Source organism: Schistocerca americana, chromosome 5 (genome assembly GCF_021461395.2).
Source record: "Schistocerca americana isolate TAMUIC-IGC-003095 chromosome 5, iqSchAmer2.1, whole genome shotgun sequence".
Classification (NCBI taxonomy): Eukaryota; Metazoa; Arthropoda; class Insecta; order Orthoptera; family Acrididae; genus Schistocerca; species Schistocerca americana.
In genome coordinates, this window is record NC_060123.1 from 126,989,253 (window position 1) to 127,005,887 (window position 16,635).

General features: G+C 46.1%; 1 protein-coding gene across 1 annotated transcript in view; it reads right to left on the minus strand.

The window, feature by feature from the left end:
• LOC124616679 overlaps nt 1-16,635 on the minus strand; it is a 79,158-nt gene that overhangs the window by 54,166 nt on the left and 8,357 nt on the right. Inside the window, exon 2 of the mRNA XM_047145009.1 lies at nt 13,693-13,839. The gene's annotated coding sequence lies outside the window, so the exon portion shown is untranslated. The remainder of the gene's footprint in view (nt 1-13,692; nt 13,840-16,635) is intronic.

Genomic DNA, 16,635 nt, shown 5'->3' on the forward strand with positions numbered 1-16,635 from the left:
TTTGCCCTTGCTCGGCTAGCGTGATGGAAAATAATTGTCTGGCAGCAATGCTGATCGAAGGACAGCGTTTACCATGGATTTCAGAGTGCACCGTTTTAGCCGAACATTGCTGGAAAGCGGCGGCCTCGCCGTGGAGTGTTTTCGGCGCCATCACGCTGGTTGAGAACTTAATTGGCAGCTAATCGACCATTGAAGGAAGCAAGTCTACTCGAAGGAACGTTGTCTGCCTGTATTGTGAACCATCGTGAGGTCCCCTGAAAACAGTCATTAATTTTGTGCTCAATTACCACACCCCGATTCCTTTAGCATATACTGGTATTTGTGTCATTACTCCACTCTGGGGTTGTGAGCCAAAGGTGCTCCTTTGCGTTTTCACATAAGGCACGTTCTCACGAATTGTGGCGAATGTGCATAAAATTTGTTGTCTACTCGCCATGTTATTGAACGGCAAATGGCAGCTTGTAGAGTGCTTCCTTAATTTCTCTCTGCAAATCTTTGCATGATCCTTCTATGTCACGCTTGCTAGTTTCCTAAGGTGCCTTGCATTATATTACCTGTTACACACCTGGCCATTAAAATTGCTACTCCAAGAAGAAATGCAGATGATAAACGGGTATTCATTGGACAAATATATTATACCAGAACTGACATGTGACTACATTTTCACACAATTAGGGTGCATAGATCCTGAGAAATCAGTACCCAGAAGAACCACCTCTGGCCGTAATAACGGCCTTGATACGCCTGGACATTGACTCGAACAGAGCTTGGATGGCATGTACAGGTACAGCTGTCCATGCAGCCTCAACACGATACTACAGTTCATCAAGAGTAGTGACTGCCGTATTGTGACGAGCCAGTTGCTTGGCCATCATTGACCAGACGTTTTCAATTGGTGAGAGATCTGGAAAATATGCTAGCCAGGACAGCAGTCGAACATTTTCTGTACCCAGAAAGGCCCGTACAGTACCTGCAACATGCGGTCGTGCATTATCGTGCTGAAATGTAGGGTTTCCCAGGGATCGAATGAAGGGTAGAGCCAAAGGACGTAACACATCTGAAATATAACGTCCACTGTTCAAAGTGCCGTCAATGCGAACAAGAAGTGACCGACACGTGTAACCAATGGCACCCCATACCATCACACCGGGTGATACGCCAGTATGGCGATTACGAATACACGCTTCCAATGTGCGTTCACCGCGATGTCGCCAAACACGGAAGCGGCCATCATGATGCTGTGAACAGAACCTGGATTCATCGGAAAAAATCACGTTTTGCCATTCGTGCACCCAGATTCGTCGTTGAGTACACCATCGCAGGCGCTCCTGTCTGTGATGAAGCGTCAAGGGTAACCGCAGCCATGGTTTCCGAGCTGATAGCCCGAGCTGCTGCAAACGTCGTCGAACTGTTCGTGCAGATGGTTGTTGTCTTGCAAACGTCCCCATCTGTTGACTCAGGGATCGAGACGTGGCTGCACGATCCGTTACAGGTATGCAGATAAGATGCCTGTCATCTCGACTGCTAGTGATACGAGGCAGTTGGGATTCAGCACGGCGCTGCGTATTACCCTCCTGAACCGACCGATTCCATACTCTGCTAACAGTCATTGGATCTCGACCAACGCGAGCAGCAATGTCACGATACGATGAACCGCAGTCGCTTTAGGCAACAATCCGACCATTATCAAAGTCGGAAACGTGATGGTACGCATTTCTGCTCCTTACACGAGGCATCACAACAACGTTTCACCAGGCAACGCCGGTCAACTGCTGTTTGTGTATGAGAAATCGGTTGGAAACTTTCCTCATGTCAGCACGTTGTAGGTGTCGCCACCGGCGCCAACCTTGTGTGAATGCTCTGAAAAGCTAATCATTTGCATATCACAGCATCTTCTTCCTGTCGGTTAAATTTCGCGTCTGTAGCACGTCATCTTCGTGGCGTAGCAATTTTAATGGCCAGTAGTGTGTCTTCTGTCTTTCATTTTAATGAAATTAATCTTAATTTAAGGGTGTCTGCCTTTCCTCATTTTGGCATTTCGTTTGATTTTGCCGCTAAGTTGAAGGACGGTGGGCCTTCCGGGCAGCCCACTGCCATTGTAATACCCGTCAGGCGCTTCCCCTTTCATTTTGTTTCGGTGATTATCATACAGTTTCATTTCCCTGATTGATATTAATCTGATGGACTTTTAGGGTTAAGGTAAACCACTGATTGATCTCACAGTACTTGCATGGCTTGAGCAGCCGTGGTTGAATTAAACTCTACATCTACATCCATACTCCGCAATTCACCTGACGGTAAGTGGCGGAGGGTACCTTGAGTACCTCTATCGGTTCTCCCTTCTATTCTAGTCTCGTATTGTTCGTGGAAAGAAAGATTGTCGGTATGCCTCTGTGTGGGCTCTAATCGCTCTGATTTTATCCTCATGGTCTCTTCGCGAGATATGCGTAGGAGGGAGCACTATACTGCTTGACTCCTCGGTGAAGGTATGTTCTCGAAACTTCATCAAAAGCCCGCCGAGCTACTGAGCGTCTCTCCTGCAGAGTCTTCCACTGGAGTTTATCATCTGCGTAACGCTTTCGCGATTACTAAATGATCCTGTAACGAAGCGCGCTGCTCTCAGTTGGATCTTCTCTATCTCTTCTATCAACCCTATCTGGTACGGATCCCACACCGGTGAACAGTCTTCAAGCAGTGGGCGAACAAGTGTACTGTAACCTACTTCCTTTGTTTTCGGATTGCATTTCCTTAGGACTCTTCCAATGAATCTCAGTCTGGCATCTTGCTTTACCGACGATCACTTTATATGATCATTCCATTTTAAATCACTCCTAATACGTACTCCCAGGTAATTTATGGAATTAACTGCTTCCAGTTGCTGACCTGCTATATTGTAGCTAAATTATGAGGGATCTTTCTTTCCATGTATTCGCAGCACATTACACTTGTCTACTTTGAGATTCAATTGCCATTCCCTGCACCATGCGTCAATTCGCTGCAGATCCTCCTGCATTTCAGTACAATTTTCCATTGTTACAGCCTCTCGATATATCACAGCATCATTCGCAAAAAGCATCAGTGAACTTCCGATGTCATCCACAAGGTCATTTATGTATAATGTGAATAGCAATGGTCCTACGACACTCCCCTGCGGCACACCTGAAATCACTCTTACTTCGGAAGACTTCTCTCTATTGAGAATGACATGCTGCATTCTGTTATCTAGGAACTCTTCAATCCAATCACACAATTGGTCTGATAGTCCATAAGCTCTTACTTTGTTCATTAAACGACTGTGGGGAACTGTATCGAACGCCTTGCGGAAGTCAAGAAACACGGCAACTACCTGGGAACCCGTGTCTATGGCCCTCTGAGTCTCGTGGACGAATAGCGCGAGCTGTGTTTCACACGATCGTCTTTTTCGAAACCCATGCTGATTCCTACAGAGTAGATTTCTAGTCTCCAGAAAAGTCATTATACTCGAACATAATACGTGTTCCAAAATTCTACAACTGATAGATGTTAGATATACAGGTCTATAGTTCTGCACATCTGTTCGACGTCCCTTCTTGAAAACGGGGATGACCTGTGCCCTTTTCCAATCCTTTGGAACGCTACCCTCTTCTAGAGACCTACGGTACACCACTGCAAGAAGGGGGGCAAGTTCCTTCGCGTACTCTGCGTAAAATCGAACTGGTATCCCATCAGGTCCAGCGGCCTTTCCTCTTTTGAGCGATTTTAATTGTTTCTCTATACCTCTGTCGTCTATTTCGATATCTACCATTTTGTCATCTGTGCGACAATCTAGAGAAGGAACTACAGTGCAGTCTTCCTCTGTGAAACAGCTTTGGAAAAAGACATTTAGTATTTCGGCCTTCAGTCTGTCATCCTCTGAGTACCATTTTGGTCACAGAGTGTCTGGACATTTTGTTTTGATCCACCTACTACTTTGACATAACACTAAAATTTCTTAGGATTTTCTGCCAAGTCAGTACATAGAACTTTACTTTCGAATTCACTGAACACCTCTCGCATAGCCCTCCTCACACTATATTTCGCTTCGCGTAATTTTTGTTTGTCTGCAAGGCTTTGGCTATGTTTATGTTTGCTATGAAGTTACCTTTGCTTGCGCAGCAGTTTTCTAACTCGGTTGTTGTAACACGGTGGCTCTTTTCCATCTCTTACGATCTTGCTTGGCACATACTCATCTAACGCATATTGGACGATGGTTTTGAACTTTGTCCACTGATCCTCAACACTATCTGTACTTGAGACAAAACTTTTGTGTTGAGCCGTCAGGTACTCTGAAATCTGCTTTTTGTCTCTTTTGCTAAACAGAAAAATCTTCCTACCTTTTTTAATATTTCTATTTACGGCTGAAATCGCCGATGCCGTAACCGCTTTATGATCGTTGATTTCCTCTTCTGGGTTAACTGTTTCAAATAGCTCGGGTTTGTTTGTCACCAGAAGGTCTAATATGTTATCGCCACGAGTCGGTTCTCTGTTTAACTGCTCAAGGTAGTTTTCAGATAAAGCACTTAAAAAATTTTCACTGGATTCTTTGTCCCTGCCACCCGTTATGAACGCTTGAGTTTCCCAGTCTATATCCGGCAAATTAAAATCTCCACCCAGAACTATAACATGGTGGGGAAATCTACTCGAAATATTTTCCAAATTATCCTTCAGGTGCTCAGCCACAACAGCTGCTGAGCCAGGGAGCCAGAGACATCCAATTATCATGTCTGAGCCTGCTTTAACCGTGACCTTCACCCAAATTATTTCACATTTCGGTTCTCCGTCAATTTCCTTCGATACTATTGCACTTCTTATCGCTATAAACACGCCTCCTCCTTCTCTGTCCAGCCTGTCTCTGTAGTATACATTCCAATCTATAGAGGCAGATTTTTGGACGCTGTAGGTGACCATTGCATTAGGGGGAGCTTTAGAACTTTCCCCAAGCTCCAAGTGAGTTCATGGATTCCTTTGGGTCACCGAAACTGGCCTTGGGCCCTGCAGGGCAGTGGTTTATGGGCCGCCACTCCACCCGCTAGTCTTGTTCCGCTAGCGACCAAGCAAGAGGGTGAGAACACCATGGCTGAATGTGAAATGACACTTCTTTAGAAACTGGCGGCGCCGGGTATTCCGGCGCCCGTCTAACTGCTTTATTAGCGGGTGGACGTGGTGTGGGAGTCTGGTCTCCTTATTCCGTGTGCGGGTCCAGGTAAAGCGGCGTCGAGCCGGCGCTCAGCTAATGTGTTTATTAAAAGAACAGCATACCTTGTGAAACGGGACGACGAATTTCTCCGGAGGTCGCGTTTCTTAGACGCCGCCGCGCCTCGCCAAAACGGCGTCCACTAAATCGTTTTATGGACGAGACGGAGCTTGCTTTCAGTAAGAAGCTTCCCTCACCTTGTGAAATGCGCCGGGGGTTTGGCTGCAGGACCTCCAGGCATTGCGTGGTGTTTTTTCGGAGAACAGAATGTGTACTGCACTGCAGTGAATGGTTGAGGAAGATCGGATCTTCTTGCTAGAAAACACGATTGGCACGGTAACGCTGCTGGGCCATGATAGGTTTATTCGAGAACATCGGGAGAGAACGGCTGATTTTTGGATGGTTTTTAACAATGGGAGAGGCATGGACTTGCTTCTCGACGGTCGCAGAGTACAGCCGCTCGAGCTCCTCCATTTCTACAGAGAGATCAGCTAGTTGCAAACATGTCCAGACACCCAGGCGAAAAATTATATTTTCGCGGACGTGACAAAATCACCGTCATACGTGGGGTGATTTCCCGCAGTATGACACCTCTGCAGCACCTGCAGACAGACGACAGCATCTCGTCTTTCACCAGCTATATCGGTAACGTTGTGCAGCTTCGGCAAATTCAGAAGCCTATCAATCGTTTTCTTGGCCATCTTTTTCCATCGCAGCCTTATACTTGCAGTAGTCACTCCCAGCGTCCATTGCATGCTTAATTATATTTTGACACGAGAGACCAGTCAGTGGAACGATACAGCAGAGTGTACTTGCCTAGATTGGCATCATTCCACTCACAGTATCCAGTCTCATTTACACATAAATTCCAGTTAGGTTCCCCAAGTCTATTGCCAACCAACCTGAGTTCATGTTAATGAAACGTTATAGAGTTGAAGTTTGCTCTCTCTTGACCTTGATATTAGTTAACAAATCTCTTTGTGATACCGGAGGTCCCTGTTATTAGTTTTTCGATGACACTCATTCTCATTCCCTACGACGTCATTTATTTTGTTGTGGGTTTGTAGGAATTAAATTAATTTTGTGTCAAGTTAGCCCACTCAGGGGTGATCCACATTGGGGCCACTACTCAGATTCCCTTGGACTAATGATAAATGTGGCAGCTCTTGGGTGTGGTGGTTACGACTTTTTAGTCCCTTGGCAGACGGAGAACTGCCGCCACTAAAGGCTAGCTTGTCCTTTTGACTCTATTTGTTGCCATCCCGAGTTTTATTTGAAAATTGTTTTATGCTGTCAGTGCCTGCCGACCTTATTTTAAGCATTGTTTTCAGATTTGACTAGAATAATGTTTAATTCTGCCCTTATGTGTGTGTTACAGGGAAGTTATGTCATGCGTCATCTCTCAGGAACCTCACTTTCTGCCCTACTCGATCGTGTGATCTATTTCAGTGTGGTAGCTGTCCAGTCAGTTACGTAAGTCCATATTGCTTCTGATTTGCAATTTTTTTTGACTAGTCACCTGTGCGATAATTGTCATTTGTTTATGTACCGTCTGGCCTCGTACAATCTGTGTATTTGAGTGGCTACTGCCGTTATTTGCTTACCCCCAACATTAAAGGTTTGACTCGCTCTGATACTTTAATTATTGAAATTGTGTTTGGTTTGATGTAAATTTTTCTTTTAAGTTCACTCCACCCAGTTACGCAAATCTTAGCAGCACCGCCTAGACCCGACGTTTAGTATAAGTTGAGCCTGTTGTGTGTTTGGTCTTCATGCTGCATATCTCCCTGTATAGTTACTACTGGATTTCTTGCACTTGAGCCGAATTCCAGGCAAACCTTAAAGCGCTTTCGCCGATTATAAAACGTGTTTGCGTGGCCACCGGCCGTCAATTCACCTGAACATGTTCTTAGTTGTTCGAATAATACCAAAGTCCATTTTATGTAAAATTTGTCATATCCTTAAATTTTTGTTTTGGCTTCATCGTGGTTAGTAGATATTATTGAACCATAAGCTGTTTGGTAAACTACCAATTGCAATCATTGGTTTTGACATTTATGTTCTTAATCTGTAATTGTCCTTTTAATTTTGCTGCAGCTGCGTACTTTGGCTCACCGATGGCCCATACCTATTAGTTGGCCTTAAGCCAGTTTTGCAGTTGCTAAGTTTGTTATTTGATTTTCTTAAATTCTTCAGACTATTAACAAAGCCACAAGACGATTAACTACACTCCTGGAAATTGAAATAAGAACACCGTGAATTCATTGTCCCAGGAAGGGGAAACTTTATTGACACATTCCTGGGGTCAGATACATCACTTGATCACACTGACAGAACCACAGGCACATAGACACAGGCAACAGAGCATGCACAATGTCGACACTAGTACAGTGTATATCCACCTTTCGCAGCAATGCAGGCTGCTATTCTCCCATGGAGACGATCGTAGAGATGCTGGATGTAGCCCTGTGGAACGGCTTGCCGTGCCATTTCCACCTGGCGCCTCAGTTGGACCAGCGTTCGTGCTGGACGTGCAGACCGCGTGAGACGACGCTTCATCCAGTCCCAAACATGCTCAATGGGGGACAGATCCGGAGATCTTGCTGGCCAGGGTAGTTGACTTACACCTTCTAGAGCACGTTGGGTGGCACGGGATACATGCGGACGTGCATTGTCCTGTTGGAACAGCAAGTTCCCTTGCCGGTCTAGGAATGGTAGAACGATGGGTTCGATGACGGTTTGGATGTACCGTGCACTATTCAGTGTCCCCTCGACGATCACCAGTGGTGTACGGCCAGTGTAGGAGATCGCTCCCCACATCATGATGCCGGGTGTTGGCCCTGTGTGCCTCGGTCGTATGCAGTCCTGATTGTGGCGCTCACCTGCACGGCGCCAAACACGCATACGACCATCATTGGCACCAAGGCAGAAGCGACTCTCATCGCTGAAGACGACACGTCTCCATTCGTCCCTCCATTCACGCCTGTCGCGACACCACTGGAGGCGGGCTGCACGATGTTGGGGCGTGAGCGGAAGACGGCCTAACGGTGTGCGGGACCGTAGCCCAGCTTCATGGAGACGGTTGCGAATGGTCCTCGCCGATACCCCAGGAGCAACAGTGTCCCTAATTTGCTGGGAAGTGGCGGTGCGGTCCCCTACGGCACTGCGTAGGATCCTACGGTCTTGGCGTGCATCCGTGCATCGCTGCGGTCCGGTCCCAGGTCGACGGGCACGTGCACCTTCCGCCGACCACTGGCGACAACGTCGATGTACTGTGGAGACCTCACGCCCCACGTGTTGAGCAATTCGGCGGTACGTCCACCCGGCCTCCCGCATGCCCACTATACGCCCTCGCTCAAAGTCCGTCAACTGCACATACGGTTCACGTCCACGCTGTCGCGGCATGCTACCAGTGTTAAAGACTGCGATGGAGCTCCGTATGCCACGGCAAACTGGCTGACACTGACGGCGGCGGTGCACAAATGCTGCGCAGCTAGCGCCATTCGACGGCCAACACCGCGGTTCCTGGTGTGTCCGCTGTGCCGTGCGTGTGATCATTGCTTGTACAGCCCTCTCGCAGTGTCCGGAGCAAGTATGGTGGGTCTGACACACCGGTGTCAATGTGTTCTTTTTTCCATTTCCAGGAGTGTATTTAGTAGCAACTGCTGAGTACTTAGGTTGCAATTTGAAAGGCTTGGATTTGTAAGTTATTGTACTGCTGCAATGCAAAATTTTGAGTTGAGATTTCGCTGTCCAAGTGACTTGTCATTTGGCCTTAACCCATTTTACGTAGCATTGTTTTCGGCTGAGAAAAAAATGCGGTGCGTTACTTTCGAAGTATCACTGAGATATTCGACTGCGGCATATCAGCGAACTGGACCCTACAGAGCTCCAAGGCGTGCAAGGTCGGGCAGCATGCACGCACACGCCAGTCCAGAAATGTCTCACATGCGGGAGGACTCCGGCTGCGTGCACATGTTTACCTAGGCACCGTTGCTGGCGTGATGACGTGTGGGCACGAGATGTTTGCCTAGCGACTCACCCTCCCAGGCGCAGTTTTATAGTTGTCAGTGTTATACTGACGTCACATGTACATGTAAATAAGAGCCAAGTCTCCCTCCTGACATGTTATAGAAATGTTGTGCAATGCTTCCCAGAACAAACTAGGATGCATTCCTCCTTGTGATCCTAATGGGACAGGCTGTCATTACGTATCAACCCTTCCTGGAAATCGTAAAGTGCCACAGAAATAGTTATCGGTCGCTTTTGTTGTTGTACGAGCTTTCATGACGTCTCACCTTGTCTATATGCAAATACTTACCCCAACATGACCTATTTCAGAAAATAACACAGAATAACACCGAATGCATTCTTTCTCATGGTCCTAACGAGGCACACCATCCAAGGGACAGCATCCCGCCAGAGATGGGAGGTCTGCTTCAACTTGTCTTTGAACACTTGAACAAAGAAGCCCTCACATTGCTCCCAGAGCTTTCCATAGATACCTTGCTCCCATCTTGTTCGAACTATTCTGTACAGCCTCCTGTGTCCCAGAACAAAGGATATCTTCTGAATGAATTGAGTATTCTACTTGGCTCTTACTGAATTTATTCGCCAAATTACTGATGTTGCCGGTGTGGGAGCGCTGTCCATCACTTTTTTTCTGCAGACGAGACTTTCAGCAGCAAAACTATTTTGTACAGATCGCCATATTGCAGTGACGGTTAAACACTGTAAAAGTCATCAACAGACCACACTTTCACACTTACACTGCCCTGCCACTGACGATGGAAGATTGAATATTTCAGAGTGAAACCGACCTCCAACCCGGTTACATAGCACCACATACCGTATTGATGTATTAAACACACAATTCATATCCTTTGCCATACAAAGTGACATCTGCATCCTGCATATGGCTGTCGACCATGAGACTCTCATACATACACCACGAAGACAGGTAGGGTAAGCACGTGCACCAGATATAGTCCTTGTAGCAGTAGATATTCCACGTGAGCCCTGTAGGTCATTCACCGCAGCTGACGGTCACAGGTCATCTGCCCCTTCACACACACACTGGCCCGACGCCTGACCAGAGCACCCTCAGCGGACCGAGGTCACTCTCCAAACTGCTCTACAAAGGCTGTGTCCGATCCCCTCGGCACAAAGGCCTTACTGTTTCTAGCCCTGACCTGCTTCCTTGCTTGCTAGCTTTCTACACTACTGGCCATTAGAACTGCTACGCCACGAAGATGACGTGCTACAGACGCGAAATTTAATCTACAGGAAGAAGATGCTGTGATATGCAAATGATTGGCTTTTCAGAGCATTCACACAAGGTTGGCGCCGGTGGCGACGCCTACAACGTGCTGACATGAGGAAAGTTTCCAACCGATTTCTCATACACAAACAGCAGTTGACCGGCGTTGCCTGGTGAAACGTTGTTGTGATGCCTCGTGTAAGGAGGAGAAATGCGTACCATCACGTTTTCGACTTTGATAAAGGTCGGATTGTAGCCTATAGCGATTGCGATTTATCATATCGCGACATTGCTGCTTGCGTTGGTCGACATCCAATGACTGTTAGCAGAATATAGAATCGGTGGGGATCCCAACAGTCTTGTAACACCAGCAGTCGAGATGACAGGCATCTTATCTGCATGGCTCTAACGGATCGTGCAGCCACGTCTCGATCCCTGAGTCAACAGATGGGGACGTTTGCAAGACAACAACCATCTGCACGAACAGTTCGACGACGTTTGCAGCAGCATGGACTATCAGCTCGGAGACCATGGTTGCGGTTACCCTCGACGCTGCATCACAGACAGTAGTGCCTGCGATGGTGTACTCGAGGACGAACCTGGGTGCACGAATCCAGGTTCTGTTTACAGCATCATGATGGTCGCATCCATGTTTGGTGACATCGCGGTGAACGCACATTGGAAGCGTGTACTCGTCATCGTCATACTGATTTATCACCCGGCGTGATGGTATGGGGTGCCATTGGTTACACGTCTCGGTCACCTCTTGTTCACATTGACGACACTTTGAACAGTGGACGTTACATTTCAAATGTGTTACGTCCTTTGGCTCTACCCTTCATTCGATCCCTGCGAAACCCTACATTTCAGCACGATAATGTACGACCGCATGTTGCAGGTACTGTACGGGCCTTTCTGGGTACAGAAAATGTTCGACTGCTGCCCTGGCCAGCACATTCTCCAGATCTCTCACCAATTGAAAACGTCTGGCCAATGGTGGCATAGCAACAGGTTCGTCACAATACACCAGTCACTACTCTTGATGAACTGTGGTATCGTGTTGAAGGTGCATGGCCAGCTGTACCTGTACACGCCATCCAAGCTCTGTTTGACTCAATGCCCAGGCGTATCAAGGCCGTTATTACTGCCAGAGGTGGTTGTTCAGGGTACTGATTTCTCAGGATCTATGCACCCAAATTGAGTGAAAATGCAATCACATGCCAGTTCTAGTATAATATATTTGTCCAATGAATACCCGTTTATCATCTGCATTTCTACTTGGTGCAGCAATTGTAATGGCCAGTAGTGTATGTGCAACTCCAGACTCTGGGATTACCAGAGCATATGTATTTTCACGTGGTTTACCAGATATATCACACCAATTTTGCAATACTACTCGATACTGAGCACATAGCAATATCGCTTGCATAGCAGTTTCGCTTACAGAGTATAACTCCAAAGGTACAGACTGGAAGTTATTTCTCTAGAGGCCTGAAACTTTAGCGAGGTGGAACGTGCTGTAAACCACTGAGTAACTAGAAACGTGTCTTCCACCCGTCTTTCACCTGCTAGATGCAGCGACACACTCTACAATCGATGTTCTCTCAACCAAATAAAGACCGGAAATGTGCAGAAGCAGTCTACCAGAGCATTTACATCGGAGGGAATAACAGTCCTGCGCAAACACACGTCCATATTGAATCTTCTAAAATTTCCACGGAGAGCACATGTGATCACGAAGGCTGTCCAACACATACCACCTATTAGTTCACTATTCAGCCGTCTTGAGGGCGACACAGTTAAACCAGCTACATTGCTGTACCCCAACCGGACTCTCCATTTGGACGGCTCCTGCCATTAGCTGGAAACGTGGCTCATTCCGTTTATAGGCCACAGCCACGACGTACTCCTCGCACACCAGACAGAATCGTCATGGGAAATTGGCTGCTTATGTATTTGATCCTACACTTATTACGATTGTGGTCTCAATCGCACGACATTTGACAATGAGAGAAGTATCAGAAATTGCCCCTGCTGACAACTGTGGCTCAGGAAATTGAAATATCTGTACCATTCTTATGATTAGTCGTACTCTTCCAAGTGAAAAAAATCTTTCATTCCCTTTGCTGTCACAGTATTCCACGTCAAACCCATACCTTCCTTTCGACTGGACATAGTCATTTTCTTTACAAATATCGGAACATACACACATACTTTACAAGCCTGATGCTCAATATGAACCTATCACGCATCCCCTACTAATAAGTATAATAATCCACCAATAACTGATTGCTGGCGATACGAATCAATACTGTGCGAAAATGGGTGGACATGTCTCATAATTTTCTCCTGCGAGTGGTACCACAGTGTCTTAGAAAGAAAGGCTTAATCGTGCTTCAACCCGCCAGATGTTAAAAACACGATCGCAACGACCATGTTATTATCAGAATCGGACCTGGTTCTATAGGTGCTCACACGTATCGCTAACGATATCCATATTAAAAACTATAAAAAACTTATAAATCAAGGTATGGCATTACCTCCAAATTAAGTGGTTTTTCCAGACAAATACCATGACACAGAATGTAGATGGTGTTCGTGGGAGTGTATGTTATCAGACCAACAGCGCGGTCACATGTCGCAGACGATGTAAGCTCGTAGCAAAATCACCAAATTTAGCAAGTGATTCGGCTAAGGAAAGAGGGACGAAGCTGGTATTTACAACTCCCTCATGCCGCCACTACATATTTCTCTAGTATTTTTAATGCATTCTGTCTTGATGCCACGTAAGAGGTTTCTGTTATATCCACAGGGTTTAGGCGATGGTTGACTGAGAATGATCACAAACAGTAGATGGTGTGCTGATTGAGGTCGTAAGAAATGTACACAGGCTTTTCAGATCTGTATTGCTACGCTGTCCGGTAGAAATGCTGTCTGCGATTTGGAATCAAGTCTTTCCATTCAACCACATACCTGCGTTGGATCCCTTGGAGAAGTTTTTTAATGATTACAGCCACTAGTGAATCATATTTCTGGCCCTCTCATATCTCGAAACGAGTCACCTTTCTCGAACCTATCTCCAACGTAGTTTTAGATAGTATCTATGCATCTTGCAACTGCTCCTAACAAGCTGCCCTACCATCTCTGCAGCTCTGCGCTTGTAATCGTTCCAATTTAAGTCGGAACTGAGCAGAAGTCAGAGAGAGAGAGCTATATCTACCACATTCTGCAGCCTGTGTAGAAACAGGCTAGGCTGAGTTAGTGCTACAGGACCGTGTTTTGACCAGTCGATGAAAATGGGAACGTGTTCTCGTAGATCCGCCAACCGTGTATGATGTGGAAGGTCAGCGCCAAGTGAAGCCCACTCCTGCAACAAGACATAGTATAAAGACAGCACCAACAGTCACGGTGGTGTTTCTCATTGGGAAAATTAGGAAGACTCAACATCATACAGGTACTGCAGTCCGAAGCTGATCCGCGTCCCTCATGGTCCATTCATGTCTATCACCCCAACATTCTATCATCGTTATTCTGTACCACCCAACAGAGAAAAATTACGAACTATAAAAGCCATTCTAACTTCATCCCACAGAGATCTCGATAACATTTTTACTGTATCTCTATCTTTCTTCCGATATATTGAAAACAAATACAGTCTGCATGCCAGCATCGAGCACAACCGGCGATACTATTAAATATGTAAGTACAGATGCATTAGATCAGGTGGCCAGTGATTGAAGGTGCTCGCACAGAGCAGTGTAAAGTGTCAACACCCATACTATAGGAGGAGAATGACCCTATCTCACAGACTATACTATCAGTCGCAAAAGAGAGGCTCCCTGTGTCGTTGTTTGAAACGTTGTTTTTTTCTGCTGTAACATGCTTGGTACACTGCCTTACATTTTGATTTTTTTTTTCATCACGACTTGGAGGTCTGTGTCCATTATGATGTAAATCATGATGCTGCTGCTGCTACCACAAGGAAACTCATTTTTACTTTCCATTGAAGCAACGTTCTACTGTATGTCTATTGAGGTAACAGTGATACATGCGAATTGATTACTGTATTTCACGCTTCACAGGAAAACAGAACCGGCCGCTGTGGCCGAGCGGTTCTAGGCGCTTCAGTCATGAAGCGCGCTGCTGCTACGGTTGCAGGTTCGAATCCTGCCTCAGGCATGGATGTGTGTGATGTCCTTATGTTAGTTAGGTTTAAGTAGTTCTAAGTCTAGGGGACTGATAACCTCAGATGTTAAGTCCCATAGTGCTTCGAGCCATTTGAATTTGAAAACAGAGAACCATCTGCCTGTAAACTTACTTGCATCTGCGTTAAAGGATGACAGAGTGATTGGTTGAGATGCAGTTGTAATGAGGTACGATTTAATGGTAAACTGATGATGCATTCTAGAGAGGGAGGGAGATGTTGCTGCAGGTCATTTGATCATATTTTTCCGCTGTTCTGTGAGGATGCATCAGTTTTCTGACGTAGCCTGCGTTCGACTCGTGTACAACCGCGTCTCCTGTGTGTGACTTAGAGCACTGTCTACTTGCGATCGTCAACAGCAAACTCTCGGCCATCAGAGGAGATCCATCTCATGTCTAATGAAATGTGACCAACCTGTTTCGACACATTCCTCCAAACGTACGAAGATTTATGCGATGTACTCCGTTCCTCTGTCGCATTATTGGTGTAAAATCGAGACATCAGTTTCATATCTACGATGATTCTAAGTTAGCGATAGGTTTTTGTGAGAGACTGCAATCCACGTGTATACATCTGCTTGACAGATGTTCTGTTTGCAGAGTTACTTGCGGCATGACGTGTAATTTCACATGTCAAACTTCGCTGCTATGCGTTTATCAGTTTTCTTGTAAAAAGTATTCTCCATTAGTAACGATCATTTTATATAGGAATGATGCGAGCATAGTATAATTTCTGAACCGTGATTAGATGTAAACAGTGGACACTATATATCTCTGGAAAGCTATATTGGGAATGTATAACAAAGAATCGATGTTTTAAGGAAGTAGTTTTTTCACTTTATAGTTTGTTATCATAGTTTATCGTAGAGATATCTGCAAGTAGGATGTATTTTTATGCACTGGAAATATATTTCTTACACTGGAATATTAACAACGTTGTATCCCAAATGACCAATAGGTCGGAAACTGCACAAATCTAACGTTATTGCCTGTTTTAAGTGCAGAACCGTGTAACCTTAGGAGTGTGTGTGTTTAAGTTCAACTATACACATCTACTACTATACGCCAATAAGGGGGTGCTAACCTCCTCGACATGCGCCCATCTGAAGAAATCTTGTGCACTTGGATGGGTGTGGAACAGCGGTTATGGATTCGGCAAGCTCCTTTCATTCACGAGACGCTGAACGTAGTAGTCTATTCTGGTCAGCTGCAGATTAAATCGATAACGGTGCCGCAGGGTGGATTGGTCAAAGACAGTGCGACGGGATCTTTCAGTTCTAACTTTATAATAAGGATGCGAGAATGCCCTGTGATTCACATTTGCATAGAGAAAGATCGTAAAATTACGCACTATGCTCGAGGTGCTAGGATACTGTCTGGTATACACTCCTGGAAATTGAAATAAGAACACCGTGAATTCATTGTCCCAGGAAGGGGAAACTTTATTGACACATTCCTGGGGTCAGATACATCACATGATCACACTGACAGAACCACAGGCACATAGACACAGGCAACAGAGCATGCACAATGTCGGCACTAGTACAGTGTATATCCACCTTTCGCAGCAATGCAGGCTGCTATTCTCCCGTGGAGACGATCGTAGAGATGCTGGATGTAGTCCTGTGGAACGGCTTGCCATGCCATTTCCACCTGGCGCCTCAGTTGGACCAGCGTTCGTGCTGGACGTGCAGACCGCGTGAGACGACGCTTCATCCAGTCCCAAACATGCTCAATGGGGGACAGATCCGGAGATCTTGCTGGCCAGGGTAGTTGACTTACACCTTCTAGAGCACGTTGGGTGGCACGGGATACATGCGGACGTGCATTGTCCTGTTGGAACAGCAAGTTCCCTTGCCGGTCTAGGAATGGTAGAACGATGGGTTCGATGACGGTTTGGATGTACCGTGCACTATTCAGTGTCCCCTCGACGATCACCAGTGGTGTACGGCCAGTGTAG